The following is a 9,271-nucleotide window of genomic DNA, read 5'->3' as shown; positions in this document are numbered from 1 at the left end:
CATTATATAGTAAATATGGTAATAGATAGCGAGAAGCGGTTTCCAGTAATCGACATATATAACATTCATGTAGATAGAATGTTACCCAATTTGTGCATCTGCTGAAAATAATGAGCTTAGGTATTTAGAGAGCATTTTCCGCTTTAGAAAATGTGTGCTTGGTAAAGAATGTAGAGAATTAGCTGTGTCAGGCACGTAGCTAGAATATGGTAATAGGAAGGGGGGGGGTCTGTCACGAAATACTGTGGTTATTTACTAGAGGCTCAATCATTCTAAACTATTTTATTGGCAACATATATTGGTTCGTTTAGCCAAGATTTCTAATGGGGGGATGATATGAAATACTGTGGTTACACACCAGAGGCTCGATCAATCTAAATATTTTACTGACAACATACCCATATTGATTGGTTAGGACAATAAAATGAGGATATATTAGTAAGTATTTTAATAAGAAGCTATGAAGAAATCTCGAGTAAATAAATATAAAAAAGTATTGAAAAAGATATAGTCTTCCGAGGTCTTTCGAACGGTGTCGAGAATTTTGCGCCTGGGAAATTTGCGCCCTACCTCAAGAACAGGGAAAATTGCGCCTGCAATGTACCTCCACCGGGAAGTTTGAGCCCTGCGAAATAAAAGAACATATTGGAGCTTACGCATTTGCTCGGAGGGGCTGACATTACAGCATAAACAATCCTTCCCCCACAACCATGCCATTTGTAATTTATTTTCATTGTGGCTATATAAGGGGAGAATAAACTTCAATATAAGCCAAAAGTACACAACGGATCAACGCAATCACTGCTTCTTCCAGAGATGATGTTGGGGGAACACAGGCCTCCCCAGAGCTCTCAGAGTGCCCCCTCGGAGGAGACCAAAATAATACGTCTATAATATAATACAGTGAAACCTCTCAATAGCGGACAGCAATGGGACATGAAGTTTTGTCCGTTACTAAGAGGTGTCCGTTACAGAGAGGTTACAGAAATTTAATTTCTCATAAGGGTAATTGTATGCAGTAATATCAGTAAATACATTATGTATGGGCGTAAATACGTAAAATTCAATATGAAAATAGTCTTATTTAGTACAATTTGACTGGGAGGGATGAAGGAGAAATTCATTTCTATTAAATCATAGCCTATTATTGCTGGGCAATGTTTAACGAAAAAGGCATGCTTTTTCCTCTACAACGGTAATAAAACTCAGTAGCAAGTGTCCTCTAAAATCCTCAGTACGATTGCAGAAGAAACAAGTGTGTGGGTGTGTTTGTGTACTGGCGCGGCATCTTCGTTGACAGAATGGATGAAAAGGCAAGCTATTTGGTGGTGCATATTTATTGACCCAGGCCCAATCACAAAGAATATCCTTTTAGAGAAAATGAAAGAGGAAGCCGGGAAAACTCCAACCCATGCTTGTTCCAGTATCATGAGTAAAAAAAAAAAAATGTTTCTTTTCAAAAAAAAAAAAAAAAAAAGTAAGAGTGGTAGCATTGCTCGTTGAAAATGTTATTATAAAACAATGTTTGTTTTGTTATCTATGAAATTGTCGGTAAAGATGCAAGGTCCAGACGAAAAGAATTAAATTTGTTAGGGAAGGGAAGGTCTTAAGCATAGAATTCCTGGCCTTATGACTAACCCTGCATGAGTGTTATTGCTTATTAAAAATTTTCTAGGATTTCCACCAGAAAGCAGTTTATTGCGGACAGAAAAAAAGAAGAAATTCAAGTTCAGCTTGAAGCTATTCTCTTTGATAGTTCATCAAGTCTAGACTCATGATAGGTCTTTGTGGGGAAAAGACTTTTCTGTCTACTGTAAATATATGGCAGAAACGAGAATAATTACTGTCCGTTATGAAGAGGTTATTCAAACGTTTTGCGGGAAAAAAGGACTGTCCTCGTCCGTATCTGAGAGCGTCCGTAAAAGGGAGGGTTTTGTTCCGTAAGAGAACATATATTTTTGCCGGGACAAAAAAAATCTGTCCGTATTATAGAGGTGTCCGTTATTGAGAGGTGTCCGTTAAGGGAGGTTTCACTGTAATGCTAAGTGTGTAATATAATAATAATATAATAATAGTGACCCCCTCCGGAATACTAAGTGTGCCCCCGGAACATTTTTCCTGAAAGAACGACTGAACGCAATTGTGTGTTTGAAGTATAATTCCAGCAAGTAAACACACTGTACATAGTTTTCTTGATAATATTACTGAACTGATTTTACATTCACTTTACATTTTCTTTTCTATATTTTGTGTCCTGAAAAGCCAAACAACTCGCAAGGATTGTGAACAGAGATATCTGGGTAGAGCCAAACAGCCTTTTATAGATTAAATTATACTCTTTGATTATATTAATAAATAATTATATATCAGTCATTTATACTTTTATTGTAAATTTTGTAGTATAATGAAAAATTGTATTTGTATGGATTGCCCTTTAGTGAACTAAAATTGTATTTCTTTCATTTGTTCGGAATATTATAACGGATGGAGTAACTCACTGAGACGATGAGAGGCAAGCCTAGTTCAAGTGTGAGTGGAAGTTACTTTACACAATACAAAAATAAGTTGAATTGTAGGGCGCTAACATCCCAGTGCAAATATATAGCCGGCGCATTTTCCCCTCTTTTTGCGGTAGGGCGCAAACATCCCAGTGCAAATATATTGCGTGCGCATTTTTCCTATTTTTGTGGTAGGGCGCAAATTTCCCGGGCGCAAAATTCTCGCATTCAAGGAAAATATAATGTCCGTGAAGTTGACATGCCACTTATGTCAGACTCCAATTTCGACTTTAAACGTCGCTAGTGCTATGTTAGTGTTCGATAGTGACGCAAATCGTTAGTACTCCACAGATAACGTGTGCTTTTTAAATAATGGATATAAGTCTTCTAACTGCATGCCAACACGCCCACTTCTAAGAATCATCTAAAAAATGAAGTTAACCGTTAGAGCAAGTAAGTGCTCATTAGTGCCATTAACATTAGCGTTAATGCCTCCATCGTACGGCCCTTTGAGTAATAATAACACAACGCCCTTTGCTAGAGTCTCAATGCGTCCCTATATTCTCGCGAACATTCTGACATGCCCAAGTTAGTTACTTTTTTTTTTCAACTATTGTTTATCTGTTATTGTTTATTGTTTATTGCTAGTCTGCAGAGTAGTCCTTACATTAATATGCCATTGTCCTTGATAATCATTGCGTATTTACAAGCAGTTTGTTATTGCTGTTAGAAGATATCAAAAAACAACAGATAAAATCTACTACTTAACGGTTCATATTTTTCTTTTACAGTACATAAACGATTAATAATAATAATAATAATAATAATAATAATAATAATAATAATAATAATAATAATAATAATAATAATAATAATAATAATAATAATAATAATAAGACTATTCCAGCATAAAAGTTATCAATTGCATCACACTGGCAACAAGCGACGCATATTTTAACTTCATAAAAATTCGTTTCTCACGATTTTCTGGAAAACTACGTATAATAACATCTTCATTATGTCAAGTTGTTTATCTCAGAGTGATATATATATATTACCTCTGGACAATATCACAGTAAAACAAAAATTAAATATTAGGAGTACATCGTACTTTTGGACTACATCTCATTAACCATGGGAAGATTGAGTAGTGTATACTTTAGGATGTAAGTTTCAGCTTAACTTGCATCATACATTCTTAGGATTACAAAAAGGAAATTTGTTCGTTTGCATTTGAACAAAACTCTTAGGATTACAAAAAGAAAAATTTTTCGAATTCCGGAATTTTTCTGAATTCCGGATTTTTTCCGAATTCCGGAATTTTTCCGAATTCCGAAATTTTTCTGAATTCCGGAATTTTTCCGAAATCCGGATTTTTTCCGAATTCCGGAATTTTTCTGAATTCCGGAATTTTCTCGAAATCCGGAAGTTTTCTGAATTCCGGAAGTTTTCCGAAATCCGGAATTTTTCCGAATTCCGGAATTTTTCCGAAATCCGGAATTTTTCTGAATTCCGGTTTTTTTTCGAATTCCGGAATTTTTCCGAATTCCGGAATTTTCCGATTTTACTTTCCGGATTCCGGAAAGTGAAAATTCCGGAATTGGCCATCCCTAATTGAGCGGAACAGGGCTCATAGCGAGTCACTTTTTTTTAAAACTAAAATTTACTTATTTTCAAGTTGGTCACTAAAAGTTACCTATTTTTTTTTTTTTAAAAATGTCACTAAAAGTTACTTTTTTTAGAGGTAAAGTGACTTCTTCGTGTGATTTATGTTTTGCATTAGCAGTTTTCTAAGAAAAATATAAAAACAAATGGAAAAATGGAAAACCTTGTTACTCATTACTCTTCTGAAAGCTTCAGTACTTGCTGCCACATGTCAAACAGTCTACTTTATTCTCACTTCAATTTTTATTCTTTCTAAAGCACAGTGGACGGTTTGTGGATGCTTAAGCTCTCAAGGTGGGGTTGAGAACCCTTCTGTGTCTATTCTTTCTTCTATCATAATAATCTTTTAGTTTCCTCTCGTAATAGTTAACGCTCCGTTCAACGTTGTGTGTGTGTGTTTGTGTGGTTCATCATGTTCGTATTGTGTTATGCTTCTTCTATGTTCTTCTTAAGAGTAGGTGATGAATTTGAATATTTCACGTTTTTGAGAACTCTATATGCGAAGTTAAATATAATGTCTGGGATGAAGAAATTCAGAAATAGACCAGAACTGGTTCCACTTACTCAGAAGCTTTTTACATCTGCTAAGTCTGCTTACCGTAACTATAAAGCATACTTTGAAAACCTAAGAAAGGAGGAAGCTCAAAAAGAAAGTAAAGAAGAAACAAAACAACAAATGAAGAGAGAGGTGATGGAGAAATTGACAAAGAAAAAAAGGGGCATGATGAGATTTTGGTCACTTTTTCGTGTGCTTTTGACCTTTTTTGGTCACTTTTCAACTATTTACAAGAGACCAGACCACGATGAGCCCTGAGATTATTAAAATTAGGGTATATTATAGAAGACAAAACAGAAAGATACAAAATATTTGTAAATTGAAAAAAAAACTGGATTTCTGGAAAACAACTAAATCAATGAATAATTTTCTTATGAAGATATTCAGAATCAATAACGTAGCCAGAAAGGGGCAGGAACGGAGATTAAGAGATCAAATAACATTACAACAATTAACGTTAACAACGGGGTTAGAATATTAAAATAATGAAATTGGAAGTATGTACAGTATTAATTACTAAACGAATGTGATTTCAGCATGGAACGAGGGAATTTTTTCCCAATTAATATTTTAGAAAAAAATCACCCACTAAAACTTGCTGGGGTTGAAAAAATTGAAATAGCAGAATTTTGCAAAATAATTACAATATAATTTGTATGTAATCAATTCACATGTAATTACTGGGTAAAATAGTGAAGGTTAATTCCTAATACATTGAAACCTCTCTTAACGGGCATCTCTCAATAGTAGACATCTTCATAAGAGGACAAACATTCTCATTCTTGCATACCATAAATATGTGTGGTGTGGTATTATGAGAGAGAACCCTTCCTTTTAGGGACACCTCTCATTTACGGACAAATAATCGGTTCTACCGATGTCCGTTTCATTGTATTACTTAGTTTAATAATAATGATAAATGCTCAAATGTGTGAAATTACTTTATTGATACTACCACTGCAAAGAGCTGATAGTATTATTATTATTATTATTATTATTATTATTATTATTATTATTATTAGTAGTAGTAGTAGTAGTAGTAGTAGTAGTAGTAGTAGTAGTAGTAGTAGTAGTAGTAGTAGTAGTAGTAGTAATAGCAGCAGTATTGCAATATTTGCGTAACAAAATATACTGTTTTCTTGTTTCAGTTTGTTTTAAAATTTTATCACTATTCTGAGAGCACACACCCCTTTTATTTTGAACACCCCCCCAAGTAAAAATTTCTGGCGTACTTACTGCATTTGAGGATATTTTCAGTGAAAATAGAAAATGATTCAACTGTCTTGTAATCTACATAAAGCATTTTACTTTCTTAAAAAAATATAAATTAATCATATCAAACACCAAGTTCTTTAAAGAAATAATTATACAAAATTACACCCACGGATTATTATTGCTCGATTCTCGATATGCCGTTAACCTGAAGAGTCTAAAATATGTATTGATTAATATTCAACATATACGCATTCCTATCTAAAATTTAACCTAGGATCACATGTACCATTATTATTATTATTATTATTATTATTATTATTATTATTATTATTATTATTATTATTATTATTATTATTATTATTATTATTATTATTATTATTATTATTGGTTGCATGAAAGTGTAATCTCTGAGTTAATTCCAACTCAAAAATTCAATAAGTGTTCAGAACCGATTACATACTTCCAATGGGTGCCTTGAGGTGAATTTCCCGCGGCGTAGGGAGATTTAGGAAAGAATTTCTTAAGGAGGGAAAAATGGAGATTTTTCGAATATGAGATAAAATGTAGGGAAATTTAGCTTTTTAATAAATGTTACTGAGTGCTGACGCAGTATGACGAAAGATGGTGCAGAATCCCACACACAAAGTGACAAACCTTTCATTTTTTTCCCCACAAGCCTTCCGCGGCCTGGCTTGAGGATGTCATTATACAGATAACATTGAAGTAATAACATAAGATTAAAAGCACGAATGTATGTTGTGGAGATATGAACACAGTATAGTAATCTATAGATACGCAATGTTGTTCTCTGTAAATTATGATATATTGTAGTGAACTAAAATTAGGGAAATTTTATCTTAAAGAGGAATTTTTTAGCATTCCTGAGGGAAATTTTAACTAGAGGACCTAGCATCGCTGATGGGTGCTTGAGCCCCGGAGCATCCATTTTCTCACTGCTTAAGCCCTTTTCGGTGTTCTAACAGCTAGCGCGTGCCTTTATTGCAAAAGGTTCCGCGTTTCAAACAAAATGAAATCTTTGAGTTTAACGTTCTACGATTATGCCTGTTAGGTTGAGGGAGACGATGATTAAAGATGGAAGAATTTGTGGAATGAGAAAGTGGGAGGAAACGAGAAAACTCACGAGAAGGATGTTGTCCAGCACAAATTTACTTGGACGGGGATTGAACCAGGGACTGTATGTACCAAAGATAAGCGCTCTACCATTGAGCCACAGTTAAACCTGTCATACGTCCCGTAAAAAAACGGAACAGTCCCGATTTTGGGCCCGAGTGTTCCACGTCCCCGTAAATCTAGTCGGGACAGGCAAATGTCCCGCATTTTAAACCCGTCCCATTTCTGCTATCAATATCAGCTTATTCGAAAAGTGAATAAAAAAAACTGTAATTGATTGGGAATCCTGTAATCATTGAATGAACAATAAGCTGTAACATGTAACAGCTTTGAGCAAAATCGTCTCACCCCCTGTGAGGTGCAGGTAGCCAGAGCCAAAACTAAGGATACCAGGAAACACCACCACAAATAAAATAAAGGTGGAGTGGCTGGGAATATTCAAATTAAGGACAAAATTTACATAAAATGCCAATTAGATGCATCTGCATAATTAATTCCCTGCTTGGAGATGAGTGGATCTCCTGTAGAAGCCGCCACTGCCACAGGTAAATTCGGTAGAGCATATAAAATTAATTTAATTGAACAACAGATCTCAGGGTACTCTGTACTACAGTCATGGTCTGGAAGCTACTATAGTGAGTTCTTGCAATAACAAAAGGTTTTTTTAAAAAAATTTCTTTAATCAAACAGGTAGCAGCCTGTTTATTTACTCACTATACTCATGACTGTGTGCTTTAGTTCTATGGGCGTGATTCTCCCTGGGCCCCATTCAGGGAGCTGGTCAGATGTACAACGACAAGGAGAAATGTTTCCTTGTCTCACACTCCTGAAACAAAAACATTGGAATTTGTGTCAGGTACTCACCCTGCAGGAAAAACAGACCACTAGAAATACTGGGTAAAGATGGCGGTTTATTTCCGTCTTGATAGACCATTTGCTGAATGTTGACACACATTAACACTCCATTTTTACACCAATAATGAACTTTTCCTTTGGTAGTGCATCACTCACACACACTATGAAATTTAATATTTTACACCACATTTGCCACTATTAAAAATATATATATATAAAAGAGGATTTGTTGAGACTAATTCACAGAAATCTGTTTGATCTCAGAAAAGATTAGATTTTCAATATAAAATTAGAGCTCCTCATTATTTCGTGTTCAAAGTCTCTGACTGTCTCAGAGAGGAGGATTGTAATAACACAAACATAATAGTAATACACACTTGTACGAAAATAAAATTAAAAGAAAATAAATTGATCAAATATTTTATTTATTCGGCGCACTGTTCCTGTAGCAGATGTGACACACACACACAGTTCCTGCTTGAAATCACCACGTAGTGTTCCGCATTTTCATTCCACTGAAGAACAGCAATGTTCTTGTCGATTTTTAATTGGTGGGACGACGAACTATAATGAGGTTGACATATTAAATGTCAGTACAACAAGCAATTTAACTACTGCTTGGGTCCTTGTACAAAAGTCCAAGGAGGCCCTGTCCTGTTAGCTTGACAGGCCTGAAATCTCTCAAATAGAGATATTATATATTTATACTTCTACTTCCATACTGGAAGTTGCTAACTGCACCACTGTGCTAAGATGAAAGTTTCTAGACAACACTGTCTACTTAGTTCTGCTGCCTAAAAGTTACAGATAGCACTGAGCCATGGATTAAAAAAAAAATATTAAAGTAACTTCATGATCGAACGTCGTAGATAGGTATGACTCAGTTTTAACAAATTTTACAGGTTAGCACTGTTCAAAACCTTGGTATATGTCACAAATAAATGTGAAGAGTCGAAGCACTATTCACCACACACAATGTTTCCCGATACATGTCGTTACATGTATGTTCACAGGAATTCCACAGGAGAACGATTCTCACACTTTTCCTGGGTCAAACTGCCCGGTACTTAGGAAGTATAGGAGACTTCCTACCGCAATGGTACGACGTTTACTCTCCTCGAGCTATGAATCAACTTCCCTTGTTCAGCCACTGAACAACTATATTAACTATGCCAAAACTAAGAAAGGAAGGACTCGCTCTTACTTGAGTCTTCCAACAAAGGTTTTCATGCCTCCGGCTATATCTACTGGGAGGTCTTCCGCAAGCAACCACGGAAGCTTGCTTCTAGCTGCATGGTACTTCCAGCAATCCTTTGGTAGGTGCTGCCATCATGTCAACATGGCGGTAACA

This window comes from Thermobia domestica, chromosome 14 (genome assembly GCF_964235325.1).
Source record: "Thermobia domestica chromosome 14, izTheDome1.hap1.1, whole genome shotgun sequence".
In the NCBI taxonomy this organism is placed as follows: domain Eukaryota; kingdom Metazoa; phylum Arthropoda; class Insecta; order Zygentoma; family Lepismatidae; genus Thermobia; species Thermobia domestica.
The sequence above is the reverse complement of the archived record's forward strand: the minus strand, read 5'-3'. Positions refer to the sequence as shown.